Genomic DNA, 14,818 nt, shown 5'->3' on the forward strand with positions numbered 1-14,818 from the left:
AATTCACATATCTCATATAGTCCTTCGGATGATGAAAAGCATTTTTTTTTATTAAAAGCACTTAGAACAGTATTTGGCACATTTGAAGCACTATATGTTGGTATATATTCATATATAGTATTTGATATTTAGTAGTAGTGGTTCTCAGAGAAGGCAATGGCACCCCACTCCAGTACTCTTGCCTGGAAAATCCCATGGATGGAGGAGCCTGGAAGGCTGCAGTCCATGGGGTCGCTAAGAGTCGGACACAACTGAGCGACTTCACTTTCACTTTTCACTTTCATGCATTGGAGAAGGAAATGGCAACCCACTCCAGTGTTCTTGCCTGGAGAATCCCAGGGACGGGGGAGCCTGGTGGGCTGCCGTCTATGGGGTTGCACAGAGTCGGACACGACTGAAGCGACTTAGCATAGCAGTAGTGGTTCTATAAGCTTGTTGTTGTTGTTCAATTGCTAAGTCATGTCCAGCTCTTTGTGACCCCATGGCGGCAGCACACCAGGCTTCCCTGTCCTTCACCATCTCCCGGAGTTTGCTCAAACTCATGTCCATTGAGTAGGTGATGCTATCTTACCATCTCATCCTATATACTGGTAGTATTCCCAGTAGCATTACTCAGAGCTATTTGTTAAGCTGATTATTACCCAAAATGTGTCAGTAGGTGCTACTGGGTATTTCTTAGGGAACATATGATTTACTGTTTCAGGCAGCATCCTTGGACATGTCATTCTGTGGACATCTTTTTTATTTGCCACAAACTGCAAGTATTGAGTAGTATTGCTTTGTTAGTGATTACTAGAGTAAAAGTGGACCTTTGCCTGGTCATGCTGAGGTTGTGATGTAGTCCTAAGAACTTGCATATTGCTTACTGTATACACTAGTTTTGAACACACTGAATTGTTGTCAGAGTGAAAAATCCTCATTTCCATACTCTTTTGAAAAATTTAAGATCTGTATACAAACCACTGTATATAAAATAGATAAACAAGGTTCTACTCTATAGCACAGAAAACTACAGTCAGTATTATGTAATGGAAAAGAATCTGAAAAGGAATATGTATACATATACATAACATAATCACTTTGCTGTATGACAGAAACTAAAACAGCATTGTAAATCAACTATACTTCAATTTAAAAAAATTAAAAAATTGAAGATTTGTAAATATAGACCCATTTTTCCACATGGTTACATTGACTGGTGCTGAGCAGTGACTGTGCCTCAGATACTATCTCATAGTTGGAGTGAGCTCTCCAGCCTCCTGTACTGATATGTTAACTACCTGGCTCTTGCAGCCACATGTCTTTAACTTTGGGACTACTGTGGGTTTAGTGCATGTTAATAAAGCCATAGATGCCAAGATCTGGAAGGTGCTCACCTCTTAGGTATGGTACTGATGCTCAAGAAGCCAACACAGAGCACCGTGTTGTGCATTCTACTCTCAGTTGTCCCCTCTCTGGATTATTTAGTAGTTACAAACATAGCCTCCAGGGTCAACAGAGCCAGGTTTGCTAGCTATCATTCTACTTCTCTTCTTTCACTTTCATTTCCTTGACTCTTCTTCACATTTTCTAAAACTTAAATTACTAACAAGTAGAGAATAGTGCAATGACCCTCCATGTAGCCGTAAGGACCCCTACCTGCTTTCTATTTTAGTGATTTACCAAGGTAGATTTGGTGGTTCCCTAGCCAGAACAAGAGCATGTTCTCTATCTCATTTTCTTCTCCAGTTAGAGAGTCTCCCTCATCACTATTACTACCTTCTCACCTGCCTCAGTTGTCAGATCCTCTTCTGCCAACTCCTTGCTTACTTTATCTCTGTGCTCTTCTTTTCTAGATTTTTCTAAGGAAGTTCTACTTTCTTGGACTCAACTGTAGATGGGGACTACTCTTTAGATGGGGACTAAAAGACTACTCTTTTCTCCAGTCCTGCCCTCTCTTCCTGAATGTATTCCTGCATTTTCAATTACTTTTAAATGTTTCTGAACAAACTCATCAACTCTATCACCTCGTGGACTTCCTTTTTGTTATTATTGTCCTCATTTTATGTATGTGAAAGTTTTAAGTTCTTTCTCTTTGCTTTCCTATTCAATCAGTCATCCAGTTCCAGTTTTCATTGGTAACAGTTCTTAGCATCTTTTCGATATTTATTTCCCTGCTCTAGAAACATCATGGCATCTGGTCCCATCACTTCATGTCAAATAGATGGGGAAACAGTGCAAACAGTGACAGACTTTATTTTCTTGGGCTCCAAAATCACTGCAGGTGCTAACTGCAGCCATGAAATTAAAAGACGCTAGCTCCTTGGAAGAAAAGTTATGACCAACCTGGACAGCATATTAAAAAGCAAAGACATTACTTTGCCAACAAAGGTCCGTCTAGTCAAGGCTATGGTTTTCCAAGTGGTCATGTATGAATGTGAGAGTTGGACTATGAAGAAAGCTGAGCGCTGAAGAATTGATGCTTTTGAACTGTGGTTTGAAGAAGACTCTTGAGAGTCCCTTGGACTGCAAGGAGATCCAACCAGTCCATCCTAAAGGAGATCAGTCCTGAATGTTCATTAGAAGGACTGATGTTAAAGCTGAAACTCCAATACTTTGGCCACTTGATGCAAAGAACTGACTCATTTGAAAAGACCCTGATGCTGGGAAAGATTGAAGGCAGGAGGAAAAGGGGATGACAGAGGATGAGATGGTTGGATGGCATCACCGACTCAATGGACATGAGTTTGGGTAAACTCTGGGAGTTGGTGATGGACAGGGAGGCCTGGCGTGCTGCAGTCCATGGGATTGCAAAGAGTCAGACACGACTGAGCGACTGAACAGATCTGAACTGAACTAGGAACATGTATGACCCTCACAACCAGACTGTTAAGCTATTGCATTTCTATCAAATCCCTGTTTGTTAGCCTTACTTTAATCATTTTCCCTACAATTCCTAAAGCATCTTGTTAGCCAAAAGTTTCCAGAACCTCTCCATTTGCTTTGGAAAAAGGGAAACTATCAGAATCACCATTTCCTTTTCTGTGCCCTCTCTCCAGTGCCCTTCTTCTCATCGTCACTGCAATGTGCTAGATTCTGCGCTTCTTCCAAGGTTCACTTTAATCTCATCTCCTTGAAGACTTCCATGTTCTTCTCTCAGAGACTACTTCTTGGTCCAACTCATTTCAAAGTTATTACACATTACATTTTTTGTTTATTTGTTTTGTTTTACCAGTGAAAGCATATAGTTTCCAAGGCCAGGATGATTGCTTTCTGCTTGCTTGTTTACTTTCACAATGTCTAGCACATTTCTTTGTACATAATTCTTGATTGATTGATTGACTGTCATACCTGGAACGTGGCCCGTGTGAATTTGTCTTATATCAGTTTTGTAACAAGCCACGGTTTCAAGCAATTGCTCAGTTCTTTATTTTAGGCTTATTCTCAAACAACCTGATTGCTAATTAGAGTGATGTTTCTTCTCTTCTGAGAGTTATAAGAAAGTGTTTTAGTTAGCAAAGTTGTTTCTGCTGCTGCTGCTGCTAAGTCGCTTCAGTCGTGTCTGACTCTGTGTGACCCCATAGATGGCAGCCCACCAAGCTCCTCCATCCATGGGATTTTCCAGGCAAGAGTACTGCAGTGTGGTGTCATTGCCTTCTCCGCAAAGTTGTGTCTACCCACAGCTGGTTCTTTATCTCTGTATCTTCCAACTATTAACAATAGTATAATTTATAGATAATACTAATGTTTCTAAAAGCTGGAGAGATTCATTGTTTTCTCTGGTCAAGAGAAACAAGGAGAGAAACCAGGTTTACTTCTCCTAAAGTATTAAATTACTAAAATTATAAGTGCTCTTGAAAATCTCAAACAGTGCACAGGCAACTGAAAGTAGACAGTGGCCAATCTCCTTTACTGTATCTACACCTCTCTCCTGACGTTATCCAGACCAGGGCTTTCTATCCCTTAAAAACATCTAGTCTACTGCATGTTGATTTCTTGTTTGGGTAGCATTTTCCCCCCAAGAAAGACTTAAACCTTTAAATTAAATTTCAATTTAAACATTTTCATTCTGTATAGTTGTTAAATAATTACATTCAGTTATATTACACCAGGGAAACCAAAAGAAACATTCATTTCTCTATTTTGGAAACACTTTAACTGCCTCAATAGGCATTAAATTTTACTGAGGGTTAGATTTCTGTTGAATATATAGTGTATGCTACTTCTGCTTTAAGGAAAAGACCTGAACTTTAATTCATAGAGCAATACTGCTGCAAATGTGTAATTTTCCAAATTGTCCATAGTCTACAAAACACATTAATGTACTGTTTCCTTTATTGCAGAGAGAGGGAGAGAGAACAACATTTTGGCAGAAAGCCAGTTTATTACTGATACACTTGGGAGACCCATTGTCAGTACGTTAGATGCTCTTTTCCTCCAAGTCCTCCTTATTTCTTCACTACTCTCCCTGCCAGCTCCCCACCCTCCTGGAATTTCTTGGTTCAAGGACAAGTGCTGACTCAGCATGGGCCACCGTATTGAACTCAGTGCTTTGTGCTGCTCCTGAGGCATCGCTTTGCAGGGAGCAGATGGAGCGCCAGCAAATTCCCCAATTCTCTTAGGAGTCGTAGCTCTCTTCACTGATTATGAATTGTTTCTGGGAGAGCAAAATGAGCTGTTAGGCTGCAAATGATCTAACCTTTAGTACTTGGCCATGTGGACTCTCAGTATTTATGATGTTCAGACCCCCTTTCCAAATTTCACTACAGAATTGCAGAAATTAGATTCTGTTGTCACAGAATAGAAATCTGTGATGCTTATGTGTTGAACCCTAGTTTCTCTGTATATCTATGTTAGAGGCAAGTGGAATGTGTTTATACTATGTATAGACCAGAACCTTGGTTTTTAAAAATATGAATCTTTAGTAACTTAGGAACAATATATCCTAGTCATCAAAATCATGATATAGATTCCAAACTGATGAATTTGGAGATGTATATATATATATATATGACTTGAAATTACTGAGTACAATTATTAGCTGTAAAAACAATGATATTTCTTCATAAATGAGTAAAAATAACCAATGAATGGTGAAATTTGTGTTCACAACTCTTGTTTACTTCATACATTAACTTATGCTCATTTTAAATTTCATATACTCTCTTGATGCTGCATTTATCTCTTAGGAAAAATTATTTATGAGTCTCATATCTGAAAGTAGAGCAATCCTAAATGGTGAGAGCTCTGGCTTATTTTTTAAATGTCAGAAAATATGCATTGTTATGGTTTAGCTTATATCTTTCTTTTAGTAAAAATTTATGCCTGACGATTATTGAAAGTGTTGAATTTATGGGGAAAGAATGTATCCTATATTGATTAAAGTACCTAAAACTGCCAGTTTTAGACATGTGTTGATAGTATATTAAAATAGTTAGCTCACTAATAGGCATTTTTGCATTTTGGATTGATTAAAGAATGTTTATGTCAAGAAAAGCACATTATGAAAGTAATTACAACTATTAATTATACTAATTCTATTTATCTTTCTTAAGGAAGGATAGGATTTAATAAGGTGGTTTTTCATAAAGCCTTTAATCCATGGCTTTTATTTTAGCCACAGTGGATTTTCATATAATTTCCTTAGTTTTTCTTAATGTCAAATGAGGTACATATATCTTTTGTAACTTCCTTGTGTCTGATCTCAGATACTTCTAAAGCTAATTGTAAGGATTAATGGGCAAGACTTCTGTCTAGTAATTTTGTGTTTTAGAAGAAGCATATTAATCCTAGAGAAAGAATTAGTATATTTTTCCTGTTTTGCTGGTTTTGGTCTAGATTAGTGAGAAAAAAGAGAATTTTTGGAGACTCCTGGCTGTTCAGTATCTTAAGAAAGAAAGCACTGTTTTCTGTTTTTGTTTTTTAAAGTTTACATTTGGTGCTATGCTATGTAGATAAATCAGTGGAATCTAAGTTAGGCTTGATTTTGAAGTTCTGTTATTGATTCACTAAGTACCACTAAGTCACTGCATCTGCTTTCTATTTACAAAATGGAGATGTTTTCTGCTTCTAATTTGCCCCTCAGAAGTGCAGTGTTATGAGGATTAATTAGAGAAGGCCAGTAGACTGAGCATTGAGGAAGGGATAAATACAGACAAAGGCCACATCCCCAGGTGTCTCCTCTTTTTTTGTACATGGTTGATCTCAATTTTGAGAGTCTTGCTCTTGCATTTTTATATAAAGGACATCCCATTGTGTCAGTAAGTTCAACAGTTTGCATTGTAAGGATATGAACTGCCTGAGTATATTTGATTTTCATGGTGAAATGCCTTATTATATTTTGTTCAGAGTCCTACTTTTCCTAAAGATCCTTAAGGTTCAGAAATTTAATTCAGAGTGGATGGGCTCTATCAGATTACTCTGCAGTAGCAATCTGTTCACCCTCTTGTGTTGTTCTATCAGATTTACTGCAAGAGTATATAATCCCTCTTTTGGGCAGCCTTTTCCTCTTCTTTATCACACCTTTCAGTCACTTATTTTCAAGATGCAAGGCGGGCTTGCTCATGGCCTCTTGAACATTACTGGTGTGAGGCAGGATTGCCAAAGTGAAGATCCCAGGCTTTCAAGTTAAATTGCTTGGAGTGAATTCCTGTTCCAAGCTGGCTGTACGGTGTTGGTGATGATTCTTCAATTTACCATCTTTAAATGGAAAAAATCTCTCATCGATTCTTCTGAGGATTAAGATAATTAGTAAGGTTTGTTGCATACTAAGTGGTACATAATAAATGTTCTAAATAATATTACTATTTATATAGATATTGGATTTTTAAAATTGGTCAAAAGGAAGAATAAAAAAGTCATTATGAGGACAGAAAAAGTAATCGGAAAGTGGAGAGACCCAACCTGGAGTGTGTCTTGAAAGTTAAAGAAAAAATGACCCCAAAATGAGAGAGTTGTATATGGTCTTGCCACTCAGTGTGTGGTCCATGGACCAGCAACATTGACTTTGCTTGGAAGCTTGCTAGAAATTCAGAATTTCAAGACCTAGCAAGGCCCATGGAATCTAAATTTGCATTTTAACAAGATTCCCCAGAGAACTCTTTTGAAAAACAGCACTTGGGTTTGATCAGGATGAAGGCTAAACAAACTAATGAATTTGTCTGCTAGACCTTAAGTGGAAAAGAGTAAAGAATGAATAGGTAGCAAATAGAAGAGAATTATTGATAATTATTTCAAGTTCAGAAATTAAGCAGGATTGGTAAAAAGTTAAGTGAAACTTTTAAAATGCAGCAAAGTTGAGGGGAAATTTATTTTTATGAACAAGAAAAGGTTAATCAGTGTTTACAATGGTAATAGAGTATCACATGGGTGAAAGATTTGAAAAGAATGAATGAATAAAGGCAGGGGTGACTAAGAACTGGGACAAGGAGGGTAAACATTGTTGGCTGGTAAATTTGAGAAAAATACCTCTTCCTGGGCACATGAAAAGATGGAGAGAGTGTTTGAGGTCAAGAAGAGGAAAGATATATGTGTTCTAATTAGGTATCATCTGGGCTGCAACACTATTTGGTAAGATTAAGTAGGGCAGGAATATGATTGTTAGATCTGGAACCATTGTGGTAAGTGAGATAGGACTAGAGTGTTACATAAATTTTAGATTCAGTGCTAACTCTGATTGATTGGTAGTGGCAGCTTGGAATATCATGTTGAGATGTATTCTAAAGCCAAATAGTACAAAGAGTTAAGAAAGCAGTGCTTGCTGAGTGGTTCTGTTGCAGGAAGGGGGACCCCTTCCAGGGCCCAAAACTGGGCTCTTGTCTAACACTCAGAAATGAATTGTCCGAGGAGACACATGTGCTGACAAAGCAAGAGATTTTATTAGGAAAGGGCACCCAGGTAGAGAGCAGTAGGGTAAGGGAACCCAGGAGAAATGCTTTGTCAAATGGCTTGCAGTCTCCGGTTTTATGGTGATGAGATGAGTTTCCGGTTGTCCTTAGCCAATCATTCTGACTCAGAGTCCTTCCTGGTGGTGCACACCTTGTTCAGCCAAGATGGATGCCAGAGAGAAGGATTCTGGGAGGTGGCCGTACAGGTGGTGTCTCCTTCTGACCTTTCCTGAGCTCTTCTGGTTTGTGGAGGCTTATTAGTTCCCTGTCCCTTACCAGGACCTCCTGTGATAAAACAACTCATGCAAATGGTTACTATGGTGCCTGGCCAAGGTGGGCGGTTTCGATCAGTGTGCTTCCCCTAACAGTTCCTGACATTGGTAATCAGGGGAAAGTAAGTAGCAGTGCGTGCTCCACACATTTGGCAACCTTGGTGTAGAGGATATCCTGGCATTGTATGAAAATTATTAGGTTGAGATGAAGAAATAATTTTAACGTGAATTTATGGTAAATCATTTGTGCTGTATTATTTGATCTTTCTCCAATAATACTTAGCCTAGAAATAGGAAATGCAGTCAAAGGAATAAAGCAATAATGAGTTTATTTTTGAAATGCTGGACTATGAGTTCCATATTTCATGCAGAGGGAAATAAAGTCTGAATTTGCACAATTCCATACTCAAGAAAGCGTGGCCTAATGGGAAAAACACATACTATGGAATTTGACCACCAGATCTACTACTTCTTAGCTATATCACTGGGTAAATTATAGTTAACCAATTGCTAAAATGAAAAACGGAGTTTCCTCAATTTTAGCATAGGAATAATAATTTTCACGTAGAGTTCAAGAGAAGTCAAATGAATGTAATATAATGCCTGATGCATTAACTCATGTTAGTTCTTTTTCCTCTTTAGTGTCTTCAATTGTTTGTTTTTTCTGTCAGTTTCTCCTCCATTTCTTCTGATTTTCTATGAGCATCCCAAGCAACCAAGAATCATAAATTAGGATTGAATAACAAAATGGTAGACTGGTTTCCCATGATAATTCCTCATTACTGTAATTTAATTTTTAATCTCCTTAACTTTCATTGCTTCATGTGTTATATGGAGATAAATTGGATGAAAATCGATCATGGGTAGCATTGCTTTGCAGAATAGTTGTGAGCAAGGCTCCTTCAGAAACAGACAAATTCTTTCCTAAGTAACTCTTGGAGGTAGAGGTTACATCACAGAACACAGGGTAGATATCTTCTAAATGTTGAAAAGAAAATAATGGCTGACACAGCCTCTGACCTTGAGAATAAAGTGTTCTAGATCATGGCAGCTGGCTTGGATGTAAAATCTCGAATCTGCTCCAGTTGAAGGTCTCTGCCCACAGATAACTTGCTACAGTGCCAATCAAGACTTGTATTAGTACTTACTCTCCTATGGGCTCTGGTCTTTCAGTGATGCTTGGCCAAGGACCTACTTGGCTGATGAACTTTCACATGAATACACTCCAAAGAAGCAGGGCCGAGAGCTAAAGGGTAGGATGCGTAAATTCCACAACCACCTTTTTCTTTTTATTCTTCAAGAAAATTTAAGAACATATGAAACTGACAGATGATGGCATTTTGGGGCAGGGCTGTTAGGCCCTTTCTACAAGGCAGCTTTCCATCTTAGCATACCAAAGTTATAACTTGGTTTCCAAAAGAAATGCTCATAGCTATTCACCTAGCTCATACTCCATCCTGAAATTCCAATGAATTGACTCTCTTATTTTTATGTAAAGGTAATGCTTTTGCATTAAAAGATGCTTAATCCTCGGAAAGAAAGTTAAGACCAACCTAGATAGCATATTTAAAAGCACAGACATTACTTTGCCAACAAAGGTCAGTCTAGTCAAGGCTATGGTTTTTCCAGTAGTCATGTATGGATGTGAGAGTTGAACGGTGAAGAAAGCTGAGCACCGAAGAATTGATGCTTTTGAACTGTGGTGTTGGAGAAGACTCTTGAGAGTCCCTTGGACTGCAAGGAGATCCAACTAGTCCATCCTAAAGGAGACCCGTCCTTGGGTGTTCACTGGAAGGACTGATGTTGAAGCTGAAACTCCAATACTTTGGCCACCTCATGCAGAGTTGACTCATAGGTAAAGACCGTAATGCTGGGAGGGATTGAAGGCAGGAGAAGACGGGGATGACAGAGGATGAGATGGCTGGATAGCATCACCGACTCGATGGGCATGGGTTTGGGTAGACTCCAGGAGTTGGTGATGGACAGAGAGGCCTGGCGTGCTGCGATTCATGGGGTCACAAAGAGTCAGACACGACTGAGCGACTGAACTAAACTGAACTGAATGCTTTTACATATGTGTATCTTCTTTTACATTCTTTTACAATGTATATCTTCTATACATTGTTTACTTAGTTTAATAAGAAAAAAACTATAGAAAATGTTTTGGATTAAAGATATTTATTAGAATATCATAAGCTTGGCTAGTTTTATTAACATACAATTCTTAATATGTAACATTGACTACTTTTCTAGACAACTTGTTTCACATTCTCTTCCTATGGTACGAGATTTCTTCATTTTTCTCTTGGAATATCCATCCAAATAATGGCTTGTGTTTCATTTTCATAAGTAAGAAGTATTTACTGCAGACAAATAAAAAGCACAGATAAGCAAAGAGAAGTAAAACCACACTTAATCTCATCATTTTGAGAGAGCTGTTGTTAACTATCATGCATTCTAAAGGATTGCAAACATAGATACTTGGGCCAGGATGATAACAAAGAAATGAATCAAGCTGGATAGGGATCCTGGAACTAGATGGGGTAGTTTTTGTTTATAGCTCCATTGCTTTTGCAGTATATGGGAACGTGGGCCTAGGGTAACCAGTTCTTCCTATGTTTTGAGAGAAGAGTACTAGATTTTTTAAAATAATATTTCTCATTTTGAAGTTTGAATGACATAAAAATTAATAAAGACAGTATATAAACCAGATAGAACAGGTGTGCAGACATTTTTTATTCTTTGTTATGTATCTATAAAATCTAATGTTAGAAATTGGCAGTTGTGTTTTTCGTTTTTAGTGTGAAGTTTTACATATCTTATAAATGACTGTACAACATGTAATTTATAATATGAATACCACCACCCAACTTAAGAACATTATCAATGGGTGTACTACTCTTTTGTTGTACACCAATCCAATTTCATGTTAACCACTAACCACCATTCTAATTTCTCATTTCAATTTAATTTTTGTATAAAGGTACATTATCTGCATATATGCCAGGACAATCTTTAGTTTTTTCTGAAAGCTTTGTAAACATAATAACGAATGCAGTCTTTTGTAACTTGCTATTTTCACTGAATATTATGTTTTAAAATTCATTCTAAGATTATTAGCTGGAATTTATTCAATTTTTACTGTATTTTAATTTTTTGTTACTTGAATACACATTTGCTTATATATTCCGTTTAATAAGCATCTATATTATTTTAGGCTTTTGCAAGTATAATCAGTACTTTTCTATACATGCTGCCAATGCATGTTTCCTGGTACACATGTAGCTTTTTTTAGGGTATACCAGAAGTGCAATTGCTGAGTCATAAGATGGTATGTCAGGTTTTTATAATATGATTCCAAATTATTTTTGAAATGATTACAACCAGTTTATACACTCATCATTAGTGACAGAGAGTTACTATTCACACATTCACCAACACTTGTATATTCAGATTTCTTAACTTTTGTCATCTGGAGTATATTAATGTGATCTTAATTTACACTTTCCTGATTAGTATGGTATTGAACATCTTTGTATATGTTTATGTATCATAATATTGCTTTTCATGAAAACTGCCTCCTTTGTCTACTTTTCTTATGGGTTGTTTCCATCTCTCATTGACTTATTGAAGATTTTACAATAGTCGGATATTAATCCTTTGTCAGTTTTATGCTACCAGTATCTCTTCCCAGAAGGTAAATTGTCTTTTCCTTTTATTAATCATTTCCTTTGATAAACAAAAGCTTTCAATTTTCATGGATTCAAACAGAACTTTTTATGTAATAGTTAATGCTCTTTTATGTCTTCTTTAAGTATTATTTAATTTGAGTGTTCTTAAAGATATCTTCCTGTAGTTTACTCTAAAATTTAAGTTACCTTTGGTGGCTCAGACGATAAAGCATCTGCCTACAATGTAGGAGAACGGGGTTCGATCCCTGGGTTGGGAAGATCCCCTGGAGAAGGAAATGGCAACCCACTCCAGTACTCTTGCCTGGAAAATCCCACGGACCAAGGAGCATGGTAGGCTACAGTCCATGGGGTAGCAAAGAGTTGGACACAACTGAGCGACTTCACTTTATCATATTGCACCTTTAAATCCACCTGAAATTTTTTTGTTTAGTATGAAGTAAGATTCCATTTCATTTTTATGTTTCATATGGTTACTTGAGTGTCTCAGACTAGTTACCTGCAGTGTTACCATTGCCATATATCAGATTTGTCACCTATGTTTCATCCTGTTCTGTTTATGAGCTCCATTTGGTTTCATTGATGAGTTTTCCTTATAAAGCATAAATGAGCTCTTTTGTTAAAGTGTGCTTTATTGTCTGAAAAAAAAAGTTTTAATTAATTTTAGGGAAAAAAGGCCTTCAGTTTAATTTCATGCCTGTTCTCTTCTACCCACTTTGTGTTGGTTATAAGGACTCACTGTTTCCACTGTCTGAGCTTTATGATGATACACTTGAGTTCTGATGAGAAGAAAGAGCATATTCAGGTTTCAGGCCTGTATTCAAGGCAAGAAAACTGAATATGGAAGCCCTTACATAACCAGTGCCCACGGCCAGGAGAGACACACATGTCTGTGGTGCCCATGAGCAGCAACAGGGCTTCTAATTGAATTCACTCTCCAGGCACATCCTTATGCTTGAATATTGCTGACACAAATCCTTATAAATACCTGGACACAGTGACTATAACTTACCTTCTTTTCCATCTCCTTTGAATTAAAAATCTAGTAGACCCATTTTTTAGCTACTGAAAATCTACCATTTGGCCAGGTGTTTTCACACTACTTATACAGGGGATATTTAAACTTTTCTTCATTTTTTTTCCTTTGTTCTACTTTAGTATCCTTTGTGTGTTCAAAATGAAAAGTACTCTAATATTTATTCCCAGTTCAGTTCAGTTCAGTGGCTTACGAACTGACCGAACTGAACTCTTTGTGACCCCATTGGACAACAGCACGCTACACCTCCCTGCCCGTCACCAACTCCCAGAGTTTACTCAAACTCATGTCCATTGAGTCGGTGATGCCATCCAACCGTCTCATCTTCTGTCATCGCCTGCTCCTCCTGTCTTCAATCTTTCCCAGCATCAGGGTCTTTTCAAATGAGTCAGCTCTTCACATCAGGTGGCCAAAATATTGGAGTTTCAGCTTTAGCGTCAGTCCTTCCAATGAACACTCAGGACTGATCTCCTTTAGGATGGACTGGTTGGATCCTTGCAGTCCAAGGGACTCTTAAGAATCTTCTCTAACACCACAGTTCAAAAGCATCAATTCTTCGGTGCTCAGCTTTCTTTATAGTCCAACTCTCACATCCATACATGACCATGGAGAAAACCATAGCCTTGACTAGACAGACCATTGTTGGCAAAGTAATTTCTTTGCTTTTTAATATGCTGTCCAGGTTGGTCATAACTTTGCTTCCAAGGAGCAAGTGTCTTTTAATTTCATGGCTGCAGTCACCATCTGCAGTGATTTTGGAGCCCCCCAAAAAATAAAGTCTGTCACTGTTTCCACTGTTTCCCCATCTATTTGCCATGAAGTGATGGGACCGAATGCCATGATCTTAGTTTTCTGAATGTTGAGTTTTAAGCTACCTTTTCACTCTCCTCTTTCATTTTCATCAAGAGGCTCTTTAATTCTTCTTTACTTTCTGCCATAAGGGTGGTGTCATCTGCATATCTGAGGTTATTGATATTTCTTCCAGCAATCTTAATTCTAGCTTTTGCTTCATCCAGCCCAGCATTTCTCATGATGTACTCTGCATATAAGTTAAATAAGCAGGGTGACAATATACAGCCTTGACGTGTTCCTTTCCCTATTAGGAACCAGTCTGTTGTTCCATGTCCAGTTCTAACTGTTGCTTCCTGACCTGCATACAGATTTCTCAAGAGGCTGGTCAGGAGGTCTCGTATTCCTATCTCTTTTTTTTATTTTATTATTATTATTTTTTACTTTACCATATTGTATTGGTTTTGCCATACATCAACATGCATCTGCCACGGATGTACACGTGTTCCCCATCCTGAACCCCCCTCCCACCTCCCTCCCCATACCATCCCTCTGGGTCATCCCAGTCACCAGCCCCAAGCTTCCTATATCCTGCATCAAACCTGGACTGGCGATTCGTTTCTTATATATTATACATGTTTTAATGCCATTCTCCCAAATCATCCCCCCTCTCCCTCTCCCACAGAGTCCAAAAGACTGTTCTATACATCTGTGTCTCTTTTGCTGTCTCGCATAATGAGGTGGATGAAACTGGAGCCTATTATACAGAGTGAAGTAAGCCAGAAAGAAAAACACCAATATGGTATACTAACGTATTCCTGTCTCTTTAAGAATTTTCCATAGTTTGTGGTGATCCACACAGTCAAAGGCTTTGGCATAGTCAATAAAGCAGAAGTAGGTGTTTTTCTGGAATTCTCTTGCTTTCTCGATAATCCAGTGGATGTCGGCAATTTGATCTCTGGTTCCTCTGCCTTTTCTATAACCAGCTTGAACATCTGGAAGTTCACGGTTCATGTATTGCTGAAGCCTGGCTTGGAGAATGTTGAGCATTACTTTACTAGCGTGTGAGATGAGTGCAATTGTGTGGTAGTTTGAGCATTCTTTGGCATTGCCTTTCTTTGGGATTGGAATGAAAACTGACCTTTTCGAGTCCTGTGGCCACTTCTG

The 14,818-nt window shown here is 38.0% G+C and overlaps 1 protein-coding gene across 9 annotated transcripts in view; it reads left to right on the top strand.

The window, feature by feature from the left end:
* The window catches only part of HDAC9 (histone deacetylase 9), a 992,890-nt gene that overhangs the window by 267,477 nt on the left and 710,595 nt on the right, over positions 1-14,818 (top strand). The window lies entirely within an intron of this gene.

The sequence above is a fragment of the Bos javanicus genome, chromosome 4 (genome assembly GCF_032452875.1).
Source record: "Bos javanicus breed banteng chromosome 4, ARS-OSU_banteng_1.0, whole genome shotgun sequence".
Lineage (NCBI taxonomy): Eukaryota > Metazoa > Chordata > Mammalia > Artiodactyla > Bovidae > Bos > Bos javanicus.